Here is a 16,115-nt window from a genome sequence, read left to right as displayed (position 1 = left end):
TATTTTGTTCTAGTTCTGTGAAAAATACCATTGGTAATTTGATAGGGATTGCATTGAATCTCTAGAATGCTTTGGGTAGTATAGTCATTTTCACAATATTCATTCTTCCAATGCAAGAACATGGTATATCTCTGCATCTGTTTGTGTCGTCTTTGATTTCCTTCATCAGTATCTTGTAGTTTTCTGAGTACAGGTCTTCTGCCTCCTTAAGTAGGTTTATTCCTAGGTATTTTATTCTTTTTGTTGCAATGGTAAATTGAATGGTTTCCTTAAATTCTATTTCTGTTCTTTCATTGTTAGTGTATAGAAATGCAAGAGATTTCTGTGTATTAAATTTGTATCCTGCATCTTTGCTAAATTAATTGATTAGCTCTAGTATTTTTCTGGTGGCATCTTTAGGATTTTCTATGTATTGTATCATGCCATCTGGGAACAGTGATAGTTTTACTGTTTCTTTTCCAAAGTAGATTCCTCTTATTTCCTTTTCTTCTCTGATTCCTGGGCCTAGGACTTCCAAAACTACGTTGCATAAAAGTGGTAAGAATGGACATTTTTGTCTTGCTCCTGATCTTAGAGGAAATGTTTTCAGTTTTTCACAATTGAGAATGATGTGTTCTGTCGGTTTGTTGTATATAGCCTTAATTACATTGAGGTAGGTTCTCTCTACGCCCATTTTTTGGAGAGTTTTTATCATAAATGGGTGTGGAATTTTGTCCAAAGTTTTCTCTACATCTATTAAGATGACCATTTGGTTTTTATCCTTTAATTTGTTAAAATCATGCATCACTTTGATTGATTTGCATATATTGAAGAATCCTTGCATAGCTAGGATAAATCCCACTTGATTATGTTGTATAGTCCTTTTAATGTGTTGTCGGATTCACTTTGCTGATATTTTGTTGAGGATATTGGCATCTATGTTCATCAGTAACATTGGCCTGTAGTTTTATATTTTTCTGATATCTTTGTCTGGTTTTGGTGTCAGGGTGATGGTGGCCTCAGAGAATGAGTTTGCAAGTGTTCCTCCCTCTGCACTTTTTTGAAAGAGTTTAAGAAGGATAGGTGTTAGTTCTTCTCTAAGTGTTTGATATTTTTCTGATACCTTTGTCTGGTTTTGGTGTCAGGGTGATGGTGGCCTCAGAGAATGAGTTTGGTAGTGTTCCTCCCTCTGCACTTTTTTGAAAGAGTTTAAGAAGGATAGGTATTAGTTCTTCTCTAAGTGTTTGATAGAGTTTACCTGTGAAGACATCTGGTCCTGGACTTCTTTTTGTTGGAAGATTTTTAATCCCAGTTTCAACTTCATTGCTTGTGATTGATCTGTTTATATTTTCTCTTTCTTCCTGGTTCAGTTTGGAAGATTGTACTCTTCTCAGAACTTGTCCATTTCTTCCAAGCTGTCCACTTTATTGGCAATAGTTGATTGTACTACTCTCTTATGATCCTTTGTACTTCTGCAGTGTTAGTTGTATCTTCTCCTTTTTCATTACCAATTTTATTGATTTAATTCCTCTCCCTTTTTTTCTTGATGAGTCAGGCTAAGGCTCATCGATTTTGTTTATCTTCTCAAAGAGCCAGCTTTTAGTTTCATTGATCTTTGCTATTGTTTTCTTTGTCTCTATTTCATTTATTTCAGCTTTGATCTTTATGATTACTTTCCTTCTACTAATTTTGGGTTTTGTTTGTTCTTCTTTCTCTGGTTGCATTAGGTGTAAGGTTAGGTTGTTTATTTCAGATTTTTCTTTTTCCTTGAAATGGGGATGGATTTCTATAAACTTCCTGTTTAGAACTGCTTTTGCTGCATATCATAGGTTTTGAGTCGTCATTATTATTGTTTTTAGGTATTTTTTTATTTCTTCTTTGACTTCTTCAGTGATAAATTGGTTATTTAGTAACATAGTGTTTAGCCTCCTTGTGCTTTTTTTAACAGTATTTCTTTTTCCTGTAATTGATTGCTAATATCATTGACTTGTGGTCAGAAAGATGCTTGATATGATATCAATTTTCTTAAATTTACCAAGGCTTGATTTCTGACCCAAGATGTGATCTATCCTGGAGAATGTTCTGTGAGCACTTGAGAAGAAAATGTATCCTGCCGCTTTCAGATAGGATGTCCTATAAATATCATTTAAACCTTTCTGGTCTAATGTGTTATGTAAGTCTTGTGTTTCCTTATTAATTTTCTGTCACGATGAACTAACAATTGTTGTAAGTGGAGTGTTAAAGGCCTCGACTATTAATGTGTTACTGTTGATTCCTCTTTTATGGCTGTTAGTGTTTGTCTTATGTATTGAGGTGCTTCTATGTTGGGTGCATAAATACTTACAATTGTTATTTCATCTTCTTGGATTTTTCATTGACAATTATGTAGTGTCCTTCTTTGTCTCTTTTAACAGTCTTTATTTTAAAGTCTATTTTATCTGATATGATTTTTGCTACTCCAGCTTTCTTGTGATTTCCATTTGCATGGTATATCTTTGTCCATCCTCTCAATTTCAGACTGTATGTGTCCCTAGGTCTGAGGTGGGTCTCTTTTAGGTATCACATATATGGGTCTTATTGTTATATCCATTCAGCCAGTCTATGTCTTTTGGTTCGAGCATTTAATCCATTTATATTTAAGGTGATTATCAGTATGTATGCCCCTATTGTCATTTTCTTAATTGTTTTGGATTTGTTTTGTAAAAGTCTTTTACTTCTCTGTGTTTCCCGCCTAGAGAATTTCCTTTATCCTTTGTTGTAAAGCTGTTTTGGTGGTGCCATATTCTCTTAGGTTTTGTTTGTCTGTAAAACTTTTGAATTCTCCATCGAATCTGAATGACATCCTTTCTGGGGAGAGTAATCTTGGTTGTAGGTTTTTCCTTTTCATCCCTTTAAATAAATCATGGCATTTCCTTGTGACCTGCAGAATTTCTGCTGAAAAATCAGTTGATAACCTTATGAGGGTTCCCTTGTATGTTATTTGTTGCATTTCCCTTGCTGCTTTTAATATTTTTCTTTGTATTTAATTTTTTAAATTTGCTTAGTAAGTGTCTTGGCATGTTTCTCCTTGGGTTTATCCTGTATGGGACTCTCTGTACTTCCTGGAATTGGGTGACTATTTCCTTTCCCATGTTAGGGAATTTTTCAACTATAATCTCTTCAAATATTTTTTCAGACACTTTCTCCTTCACTTCTTCTGGGACCCCTATAATTTGAATGTTGGTGCACTTAATGTAGTCCCAGATGTCTCTGAGTCTGTCCTCATTTCTTTTCATTCTTTTTAAAATTCTTAAAATTTTATTTATGTTTTAGCTGCAGCAGTTCTTTTTTGCGGTATGTGGCATCTTTGTTGAGGCATGCAGGATCTTTGGTTGCAGTGAGTGGGCTCTTTGTTGCAGCATGTTGTCTCTTCATTGCAGTGTGTGGTCTCTTGTGGAGCCCCAGTTTCTCTCTAGTTGTGGCATGCAGGTTTTCTCTTCTCTAGTGGCACGCAGGCTCCAGAGCATGTGGACTCTGTAGTTTGTGGCATGTGGGCTCTCTAGTTTTGGTGTCCAGGCTTAGTTGTCCTGAGACATGTGGCATCTTATTTCTCTGACCAGTGATTGAACCCTGGTCTCCTGCATTGGAAGGTGGATTCCTTACCACTGGGCCACAAGGGAGGTCCCTCTTTTCATTTTTTTTCTTTATTCTGCTTCCACCATTCTATCTTCCAGCGTTCTTACTCATTCTTCTGCCTCAGTTATTCTGCTATTGATTCTTTCTAGTGTATTTTTCATTTCAGTTATCGTGTTGTTCATCACTCTTTGCTCTTTAGTCCTTCTAGGTCCTTGTTAAACATTTCTTGTATCTTCTCATTCTGTGCCTCCACTGTACTTCGGAGATCCTGGATCATCTTTACTATGATTAGTCTCAATTCTTTTTCAGGTAGATTACCTAGTTCCTCTTCATTTATTTGGTCTTCTCAGTTTTTACCTTGCTCCTTCATCTGTGAAAAATTTCTCTGTCATCTCATTTTGTCTAACTTACTATGTTTGTGATCTCCTGTCCATAGGCTGCAATGTCATAGCTTCTCTTGCTTCTGGTGCTTACACCCTGTTGGGTGAGTTTTGTCCATGTTCTTTTTAGGCTTCATGGTGGGAGGGACTGGTGCTGCACTCTGGTATGTGGAGCTGAGTCTTATCCCTTTGATGGACAGGGCTACGTCAGGTGGTGTGTTTTGGCGTGTTTGTGAGCCTAGTACTACTTTAGGCAGACTCTGCTGATGGGTGGGGCTGTGCACCTGTCTTGCTTGTTGTTTCGTGTGAGGTGTCTTGCACTGGAGCCTGCAGGCAGGGGGGTGGAGCCAGGTCTTGGTGTCGAGATGGAGACGTCTGCGTAATCTCACACCAATTAACATTCCCTGGGCCTGGGAATTCTCTGTGGGTCCAGCCGCATTGACTTGTCACTCTTATCCCAGAGTCTCAGGCCCAACCACTGGCTGGGGAACCAAGACCCTGCAAACTACATGGCATTCCAGAAAAAAAAATGAAGAAGAAGAAACCAAGAGACAAACAAAACTCAAGACAAAAGATAAAAGCAAAGCCAAGCAAACAAACAAATAAGCAAACAAAAGACTCCATTGGAATCTTGATATAGGCTACATTTAATCTGTAGATGGTTTTCAGTTGTTTCAACATTTTAACAATATTAACTCTTCCAATCCATGTTCAAAGGTTACTTTCTATTTATTTGTGTCTTCTTCCATTTCTTTTTACTATGTCTTGTAGTTTTCAGAGTAAAAATCTTTCACTATTTAATTGAACTTATTTCTAAGTATTTCATTGTTTTTGATGGTATTGTAAATGGGATTAATTTCTTTATTACTTTTTCAAAAAATTTTGTTAGTGTATAGAAATGCTACTAATTTTTCATGTTAATTTTGTATCCTTCAACACTGCTGAATACATTGATTATATCTAAAATATTCTCTAGGATTTTATATACATAAGCTCATGTCATCTGCAAATACAATTTTACTTCTTCCTTTCCAATTCTGATAACTTTTATTTCTTTTTCTTGCCTTATATAGTAGGACTACCAGTACTATATTGAATAGGAGTGGTGACAGTGGGCACTCCTGTCTGATTTTAAAGAAAAACTTTCAACCTTTCACTGTTGTGCATGATGTTAGGTGTGGGCTTCTCATTTATGACCTTGATTATGTTGAAATATGTTCCTTCTATGGGCTAAATTGTTATGAGTTTTTATTATGAATGGATGTTGAATTTTGTGAAATGTTTTTCTGCATCTATTGAGATGATTATATGATTCTTTTCTTTTATTCTATTAATGTGATATATCACATTGATTTGTGTATGTTGAACCATACTGCATTCCAGGGATAAATCTCACTTGATCATGGTGAATGATCCTTTTAATGTGTTGCTGAATTAGGCTTGCTAGTATTTTGTTGAGAATATTTCCATCTATATTTATCAGATATTGTCCTGTAGTTTTTGTTTGTAGTAGTGTCCTTTTGTGGTTTTTGTACCAAGATAGTCTTGGCTTTGTAGAATGAGCTTGGGAGTGTTCTTTCCATTTTTATTTTTTGAAATATTTTGAGAAGGATTCGTGTTAATTCTTCTTTAAACGTTTTGTAAAATTCACCAGTGAAGCAATTCAGCCCTGGACTTTTCTAGCCTGAAAGATTTTTGATTACTGATTCAATCTCTTTACTGGTAATTGGTGTATTCAGATTTTCCATTTCTTCCTTATTCTGTCTAGATAAGTTGTATATTTCTAATAATTTTTCCATTTCTTCCAGGTGGTGCAGTTTGTTGTCTCCTATGATCCTTTTATTTTCAGTGAAATCTGTGGTAATGTCTTCTTTTTCATTTATAATTTAATTGATTGCTATCCTTTCTCCTCTTCCTTGGTTAATTTAGCTAAGGGCTTGTCAATTTTGTTTATCTTTTCAAAGAACCAAGTCATAGTTTGGTTAATCTTTTTTTATTGTTTTCTGTTCTTTATTTCATTAATTTCTGCTTTTGTCTTTATTATGTCACTTCCTCTGTTAACTTTGGGCTCAGTTTGTTCTTCTTTTTCTAGTTTCTTAAGGTATAGAGTTAGATGGTTTGTTTGAGATTTTAGTTGCTTGTTAATGTAGGTGTGTATTGCTGTGAACTTCCCTGTTAGGACTGCTTTTGCTGCATCCCACAAGTTCTTGTATTTTGTGATTTCATTTTCGTTTGTCTCAATAAACTTTTTTATTTTCCCTTTAATTTCTTCTTGATTCATTTGTTGTTCAAGAGAGTATTGTTTAATTTTCATGTTTTCATGAATTTTCTAATTTCCCCTTATTATTGATTTCTAATTTCATGTCATTGTAATCACAGAAGATGCATGGTATGATTTCAATCTTCTTTGCTTTGCTAAGACTTGTTTTGTGGCATAACATATGGTCCATCCTAGAAAATATTCCATGTGCACTTGGGAAGAATATGTATTCTGCTATTGATGGATAAAACGTTCTATGTATGACTGTTAGGTTCACTTTGTTGCTCAAATCTGTTGTTTTCTAATTGATTCTCTGTCTGGACATTCTATCCATTTTGGGGAGTGGGGTTTCAAAGTTCCCAACTAGTATTGTATTACTGCTTCTCCCTTTTGCTCTTTTAGTTTTTGCTTTATATATTTAGGTTCTCCAATGTTGGGTGCATAAATACTTACAATTGTTATGTCTTCTTGATATATCGACCCTTTTTTCATTATATTATGACATTCTCTGTCTCTTTTTACCACTTTTAAAGTCTATTGTGTGACATACATACAGCTACCCCTGATTTTTCTTTTGATTACTACTTGCTTGAAATGTCTTTTTCTATCTTTTCACTGTCAATGTATGTGTGTCTTTAAAGCTAAAGTGAGAGTCCTATAGGCATTGTATTGTTTCCTTTTAATCCATTCAGCCATTCTATGTTGTTAAATTGAAGGTGAAAATTCATTTAAGATTAAAGTACTTACTGATATATAAGGACTCACTCTTCCCATTTTGTTAATTTTTTCTAGTTGTTTTGTAGAACCATTGCTCCTCATTTTTGTCCTGAGATCTTTTATGTGTGTTTTGACATCTTTTGTATTAGTATGCTTTGACTTCTTTATCATATTCTTTTGTGTAATTACTACAGGATTTTTCTTTGAGTTACTATAAGGCTTATGTAAAATATCTTAAACTTACAAAACCCCATTTTAAACTGATTACTACTTAACTTCAATGGAGTTTGTAAACGTCACATTTTATTTCCTCTTTACAATTTAGGTTATTGCTGTTAAAATTTATGCTTTTTTATTATGTAATTACAGATTATTATGGTTATGGTTATTTTCCTTTTTTTTTTTTGGCGGTACGCGGGCCTCTCACTGTTGTGGCCTCTCTCGTTGTGGAGCACAGCTCCAGACGCGCAGGCTCAGCGGCCATGGCTCACGGGCCCAGCCGCTCCGCGGCATGTGGGATCTTCCCGGACTGGGGCACGAACCCACGTCCCCTGCATCGGCAGGTGGACTCTCAACCACTGCGCCACCAGGGAAGCCCCTATTTTCCTATTTTTTAACTTCTAAATTAGAGTTGTAAGTGAATTATACACCATTATTACCATATTGCAGAATCTAACTATGACTATATAGTTACCATTACCAATGAGATTTACAGTAACTTTTATGTTTTTATGATGTTAATTAGTTTTATTCTACTTCCAAAGAACTCGATTTAGGATTTCTAGCAAGGCAGGTTTAATTCCAACACTGGAATTAAAATTGCTCTATTTACTACTATTAGAGTACTGTAATATTCTGTATTATCCTATACTTTACCTTTACTGGCAAGTTTTATGTTTTCATATACTTTTGTGTTGTTCTCTTTTTTTTTTTTTTCAGTACACAGGTCTCTCACGGTTGTGGCCTTTCCTGTTGTGGAGCACAGGCTCCGGACGAGCAGGCTGAGCGGCCATGGTTCACGGGCCCATCTGCTCTGTTGTATGTGGGATCTTCCCGGACCGGGGCATGAATCCATGTCCCCTGCATCGGCAGGCAGACTCTCAACAACTGTGCCACCAGGGAAGCCCTCTAGCATACTATTTTTCCCATATGCAGGACTAACTACTATTTCTTGTAAGGAAGTTCTGGTGCTGATGAACTCCAGCAGGTTTTGTTTATCTGTGAAATTCTTTATTTCTCCTTTATTTTTGAAGGATAATTTTGCCAGACATAATATTCTTGGCTGGCAGTTTTTTTCATTCAGCACTTTAAATACTTTATCCTTCTCCCTTCTGGAATGTAAGGTTTCTGCTGACAAATATGCTGATAATGTTACAGGAGCTCCCTTGTATATAACAAGTCACTTTTCTTTTGGCAGCCCTCCAAAAAGCTGTAACAGTGACATAATCCACTCTTCTGCCTCAAATCGAAAACATTCAAAAATGTATAACAATTATATAACATCCATATAACCACTATATTTAAACAGATTTTGCAAGTTCTGCTTAATTTTCTCTTCAAGAAAGTGATGGAGACACATTCAAAGCCTCACACACACATGCACCATTCCCACTTCCTTTCCTTATAGTAAAACCATGATCTTGATGTTGCTATGTGTCATTTTCAAGTATATTTTTATGTATGTTATATATACTATAAATAGCAGATGGTACTTTTCTGTACTTAAAAATTGTATAAATTATTTGTATTATGTGTATCATTTTGCACATTATATATATATATATATATATATATATATATATATATATCTCCAAGGAATTTATTAGATATCTGATTCAATACTTACTATTTGTATAATTTTGGATAATTTTCTTAAGTTTATGTGACCATTCTCCCATATGTGAATAGACAATAATACTGTCTACCTCATAAGGTTTTAAGGGTTAAATGAGTTAATATATGTAAAGTCTTTAGAAAAGTATCTGGAATTAGTAGTCAATCAATAAATCTCAGTGATTACAGTACTATCATTCAACCTTTTTTATTTTTCCTTCAAAATTATGTTATCTAATTACATTGATACTTATAATCTACTCATTTTATTGGTTGTATGATATTCTACTATAAGAATAAACTATTGTTTACCCATTCTATTGAGAGCAGTTTCTACTTTTACACTAATACAAACAGCACAGCATGTACACCTTTATACATGTCTTCTTTGTACATTTGCAAGTGTTATAGCCCTCAGGTGTTACTGTTGGATAAAATTTATGGGTATCTTCATTAATACAACACATTGTCAAATTCTCTGATTTATAATTCCATTAGCAACAAATAATATTTCCTATTTCTCCACAATTTCAACAACACTTGATATTACCAGGCTTTAAATTTGTCTGTCTGGTGGGTGTGAAATAGTATATATTTTAAAAATTCTCCATTTCAAAGATTATTATGCGTTCATTAATCATTTGGATTTCCATATTTTAATTACTTCTTTCTTGACTTTGTACATTTTTTTCTACTGGATTGTTTTGTCTTTTCTCATGAATTTGTAAGTCACTTTGATATATTTTCCAGATTAATTGTTTTTGTTGATAAATAGTTCACAAACAGCTTCTCCTACTCCATAGTTTGGCTTTCCCTTTGTTCATGGTGATTTTGTTTTCAGAGTTTTTTATTTTTAATGTTGTTGCATTCATGAATCCTTTTTGTTATGGTTTACATTTTCTATGATTTGTTTATTAAATCTTTCCCTATTTTAATGACACAGGGATGGTCTATGATATATAGATAGATATATAGATAGATACATAGATAGATAATTGATAGATAAATAGATAGATATATGATACTGCCTTTATATTGGGGGTTTAGTCCATGTGGAAATGTGTTTATATTTATAATATGAGGTGTTATTTTCTATTTTTGTGTATGGATGTTTCCATGCCCCAGCATCATTTGTTAAATAGTTTTCTGTATCATTTTAAGGGTAACTGTACCATTGGAAGTAGAAATATTCAATGTCTGATAAAAAAGGCTCTCTCTTCCCTAGAAATATTTGAATGCTAATTGCCATGCTGGATCTCTGTGACTAACCTTTCTTCATGCTTTGCACTGTCTTTCTTTAGATAATGTTAATATATTCAAAATGGTTACTATTCTGTCTTCTTTCAATAATGATTTTCAAACTTTGGTATGTATCAGAATCACCTGGAGAGCTCATTAAATCACCTGGAGGGCACCATCCCCAGAAATTCAAATTCAGTGTGAATATTAATAATCTATTGCATAAAAAATTACCTCAAAATGTACCAGCTTAAGACAACAAGAATTTATTGTCCTCAATGATTTTTTGTAGATCAGGAATTCAAGAGTAGGTTGGTTGGGTGTTTATGTACCTCATGAGGTTGCAGTCCAGCTGTTGACAGCGGATACAGTCATCTAAATAGTTACTGGACTGGAGAGTATGTTGGCAAATGGTTTACTCACATGATTTTTGGCAGAAAGTCTCAGTATTTTACAAAATGGGGCTTTCCATTGGTTTAAATGTCTTCATAACATCACCTGGCATTCCTCCAAGCAAGCAATCCAAAGGAAAGCAAGAGGGAAATTGCACAGCTTTTGATGACATAGGCTCTAAAGTCAAGCACCATCACTTATATTTTTTGTTTATTTTTTAGAAGCAAGTCACCAAATTATCCCATATTTAAAACTGGGAGAAGCAGAGCGTATCAAAGAATTTGTAGAACTATTTCAAATCACTAAGATGGCTCAGGGATGGAGGCTTGAAGTTTGCATTTTTAACAAGATGATGTTAATGCTATAGGTGCAGATCACCTTTGAATAGTGAGAGTTAACATTATTTTGCACATGATTTAGTTAGCAACACTTTAGTTAGCTCTCATAAGGCAATATTTAATCTCATATTCCCTAGTTCATCCAGTCATGTCAAAATCTTTAATGTTTCTTAAATCTATAGCCTCTTCTTTATTTTCATTACCTCATTGGTAATGAAATTAAATTAATTAAAAATTAAATGACTCATTTGTCTCTAGTTACTTCTTCCTTCAATTTCATCTTCACATCGCCAAAGTCAAGGTTTCTAAAATACTGTTCTCTTCACCTCTAATCCATGTTAAAGGAGATAACAGGCCCAAAGTGGAGTCACTATGCTAAGACCCACATTAGGAAACCAAAATTTAATACCTAACCTATTTGCAGGTTCAGCCTCTCTTAGGAATGTAATCTTAACCAGTCAGTCTGGAATTTCTGAGCCAGCACTAGTGAGGTAATCCACGTGTTGAACCCCTGCCTTACTCCAAAGGAAGATGACCTTGCATGAAATAGTTCTTTATCACTTCCTCGTCCTACCTTTGAAAACTTTTCCTTTTCTGTAGCTCTTTGGAACTCCTATTTGTAGGTGAGATGCTGCCTGATTCATGAATTGTTGAATAAAATCTTTTAGATCTTCAAATTTATTCAGTTAAATTTTGTATTTTAATATCCATTATTAAGCTATAATCAGTTCAAGGGCAAAAATTATCTTTTGACTCAGCAAAACTATTCCTCTATCTATTGTATTATGCAGCCTTCTCTAAGCCTCAGTTCCTTCATCTCCAAAATGGGGATATCAGTGCTGACTTCAAAAGGTTATGTTAAACATTAACTGATATTTTTTTAAAAGTTTAGCACAATGCTTGGTATATTAATATTATCTCTTCTCTTCATTTTCAATTCAAACATAGTGTCTGTTAAATGAATTGAGAAAAACAGTGAAAAAAAGGAGAAATATATTACTTCAAATTACAATGCAAAGTAACGTGTGAGGTAAAATCACAAAATTAAGCTAACAAAACAAATAGTTCTCTATGCAAAATAAGAACCTTAAAATCCCAGAACAAATATGTGCTTATTAATGTAATCAAATGCACTTTCTAGGAGTCATGTGTTAATGGAGATGAAAGTTAATCAGGCAGCAATCAATATCAATAAATATCATATCATTAAGTTGTTTTAATAAAAACATTTAGAGATTCTTAATTTTTTTGAAGTATAGTTGATTGACAATATTATATTCTTTTAAGGTGTATATATAATGATTCAATATTTTTATCGATTTTACTCTATTTAAAGTAGTTACAAAATAATGGTTATATGTGTTCTGTACAATATATCCTAGTTGCTTATTTATTTTATACATAGTAGTTTCTATATAACAAAACAGAAACAGACACAAAGTTATATAGACCAAACCAGTGGTCACCACTGGGGAAAGGAAAGGAGGGAGGGAAAAGATAGAGGTATAGGATTAACAATCTGTAAATATTTTAAAAAGATAAATTGCTTATATTCTTTTGTAATCAGAAAAGGAGGTGAAAAATTCAAATTCCATCTAAATGGATGATTGAAATTTAGATTAAAACAGAAAAATGCCATAAAATATAAGGAGTTAATCTTTTTTATCAAAAAATATATACTTGCAAGGGGAGTAAAACAAATGACACAAAAAAACAAGTTAATCTTCTTTATACAGGGGTAGGGGACAAACAGACAAACAATTATGCATAAAAGAAGCTACAGGGATATATTGTACAATACAGGCAATATAGCGAATATTTTATAATAACAATAAATGGCATATAACCTTTAAAAATCAATATATTTTATACCTATAACATATATAACATTGTACATCAATTATACTTTAATAAAATAAAGGTTTTAAAATACACAATTGTGAGAGGAATAAAACAGAACAATTTCAGACAGTGCAAAATGTGTTTTGGAGGTCTCTAAGATAATGAACTCCTTTTAAATAATTCTTTTTCTTTCTTTGATGTGAATAGTTATGCAAAAATTGACGAATTGCAAATTCAAAAAGGCAGAATACTCACAATTTCAGAAAAATAAAGAAACACGAAATGGGTGGAGGCCAAGCTAAACAGAATATGGTAATAACCTATTACTTGATTTTAAAAACAAATAAAGAAAACAATTAGTAAGAAAAGTGTGGTAATCTCCCATTATGCCTAAGAGTTTGGCTCCTTAGCAAAACTATATTTGTAGTTCTAGCCCATATCCCTAAAGGGTAGTATTAATATAAAAAGCCAAAAGAAAAAAAGAAAAAAAGAAAGGGGAAACAAGAAAGACCCAGATTTATTCAGTTGTTTGCCAAGAAAGCTGTAGAATTTTGAATAAGCCTTTTAAAAAAAGAGAATGACATTCTGTGTCCAAGCTCCAGTAATGGGAGAAAAAGGAAAAATGGCTTCAGTAGAAAATGGAGGGATCTCACATGTTCCTTCAAAAAAAAACAGGGACCAATCCGAAGCACTAAAATTGAAACTGTGATTAAAAATTTTCCAACAAACAAAAACCCAGGACCAGATGGCTTCACAGGAGAATTCTATCAAATATTTAGAGAAGAGCTAACGCTTATCCTTCTCAAACTGTTCCAAAATATAGCAGAGGGAGGAACACTCCTAAACTCATTCGATGAGGCCAACATCACCCTGATAAAAAACAAAAAAAAAAGTCACAAGAAAAGAAAACTACAGGCCAATATCAGTGATGAACATAGATGTAAAAATCCTCAACAAAATACAAGCAAACAGAATCCAGTAGCACATTAAAAAGATAACACACCGTGATCAAGTGGGGTTTATCTCTGGAAGGCAAGGTTCATCAATATATGCAAATCAATCAATATGATATACCATATTAAAAAACTGAAGGAGAAAAAACATATGATCATCTCTACAGATGCAGAAAAAGACCTTGACAAGATTCAACACATATTTATGACAAAAACCTTCCAGAAAGTAGGCATTGAGGGAACTTACCTCAACATAATAAAGACCATTTATGACAAAACCACAGCCAAGATTGTTCTCAACTGTGTAAAACTGAAACCATTTCCACTAAGATCATGAACAAGACAAGGTTGCCCACTCTCACCACTATTATGCAACATAGTTTTGGAAGCTTTAGCCACAGCAATCAAAGAAGAAAAAGAAATAAAAGGAATCCAAACTGGAAAAGAAGTAAAACTGTCACTACATGATACTATACATAGAGAATCCTAAATATGCTACCATAAAACTACTAGAGCTAATCAATGAATTTTGTAAAGTAGCAGGATACAGAATTAATGCACAGAAATCTCTTACATTCCTATACACTAACAATGAAAGGGCAGAAAGAGAAATTATGGAAACCATCCCATTTACCATTACAACCAAAAGAATAAAATACATAGGAATAAACCTACTTATGGAGGCAAAAGACCTGTATGCAGAAAACTGTAAGACACTCTTGAAAGAAATCAAAGATAACACAAACATATGGAGAGATATACAGTGTTCTTGGATTGGAAGAATCATTATTGTGAAAATTACTATGCAAAGCAATTACAGTTTCAATGCAATCCCTATCAAACTACCAATGGCATTCTTCACAGAATTAGAACAAAAATCTTTAGAATTTGTATAGAAACACAAAAGACCCTGAATAGCCAAAGCAATCTTGAAAAAGAAAAATGGAGCTGGAGGAAGCAGGCTCCATGACTTCAGATTATACTACAAAGCTACAGTAATCAAGATAGTATGGTACTGGCCAAAAACAGAAATATAGATCAATGGAACAGAATAGAAAGCCCAGAGATAAACCCACGCACCTATGGTCACCTTAACTTTCATAAAGGAGGCAAGAATATACAATGGAGAAAAGACAGCTTCTTCAATAAATGGTGCTGGGAAAACTAGTAAAAGAATGAAACTAGAACACTCCCTAACACCATACACAAAAATAAACTCAAAATGGAATAAAGACTTAATGTAAGGCCAGACACTCTAAAACTCTTGGATGATAACATAGGAAGAACACTCTGTGACATGAAGAACAGCAAGATCCTTGTTGACCCACCTCCTAGAGAAATGGAAATAAAAACAAAAATAAGCAGGTGGGACCTATGAAACTTAAAAGCTTTTGCACAGCAAAGGAAACCATAAACAAGATGAAAAGAAAACCCTCCGAATGGGAGAAAATATTTGCAAATGAAGCAACAGGCAAAGGATTAATCTCCAAAATATACAATTAGCTCATGCAACTCAGTATCAAAAACCCAAAAATCCCAACCCAAAAGTGGGCAGAAGACTTAAAGAGACATTTCTCCAAAGAAGATATACAGATTGCCAACAAACAGATGAAAGGATGCTCAACATCACTAATCATTAGAGAAATGCAAATCAAAACTACCATGAGGTATCACCTCACACAAGCCAGAGTGACCATCATCAAAAAATCTACAAGCAATAAATGCTGAGGAGGGTGTGGAGTTAAGGGAACCCTCTTGCACTGTTGCTGGGAAAGTAACTTGATACAGCTACTATGGAGAACCTTATGGAGGTTCCTTAAAAAGATTAAAAATAGAACTACCATATGACCCAGCAATACCACTACTGGACATATGCACTAGAAAACCATAGTTCAAAAAGAGTCATGTACCACAATGTTCATTGCAGCACTATTTACATTAACCAGGACATTGAAGCAACCTAAGTGTCCATCGACAGATGCATAGATAAAGATGTGCCACATATTTTCACTGGAACATTACTCAGCCATAAAAAGAAATGAAACTCAGTTATTTGTAGTGAGGTGGATGGACCTAGAGATTGTCATACAGAGTGAAGTAGGTCAGAAAGTGAAAAACAAATACCATATGCTAACACATATATATGGAATCTAAAAAAAAAAAGTTTCTGAAGAACCTAGGGGCAGGACAGGAATAAAGACGCAGACACACAGAATGGACTTGAGGACAAAGGGAGGTGGAAGGGTAATCTGGGATGAAGTGAGAGAGTGGCATGGACATATATACACTACCAAATATAAAATAGATAGATAGTGGGAAGAAGCCGCATAGCATAGGGAGATCAGCTCAATGTTTTTTGTCCACCTAGAGGGTTGGGATAAGGAGGGTGGGAGGGAGAGGCAAAAGGGAGGAGATATGAGGATATATGTATATGTGTAGCTGATTCTCTTTATTATACGGAAGAAATCAACACACCATTGTAAAACAATTATATTCCATTAAAGATGTTAAAATAAAATAAATAAAACACAAAAATCCAAAAAAAAAGCAAAACGGGGTAAGAAAT

The sequence above is a fragment of the Lagenorhynchus albirostris genome, chromosome X, assembly GCF_949774975.1.
Source record: "Lagenorhynchus albirostris chromosome X, mLagAlb1.1, whole genome shotgun sequence".
In the NCBI taxonomy this organism is placed as follows: Eukaryota; Metazoa; Chordata; class Mammalia; order Artiodactyla; family Delphinidae; genus Lagenorhynchus; species Lagenorhynchus albirostris.
The sequence above is the reverse complement of the archived record's forward strand: the minus strand, read 5'-3'. Positions refer to the sequence as shown.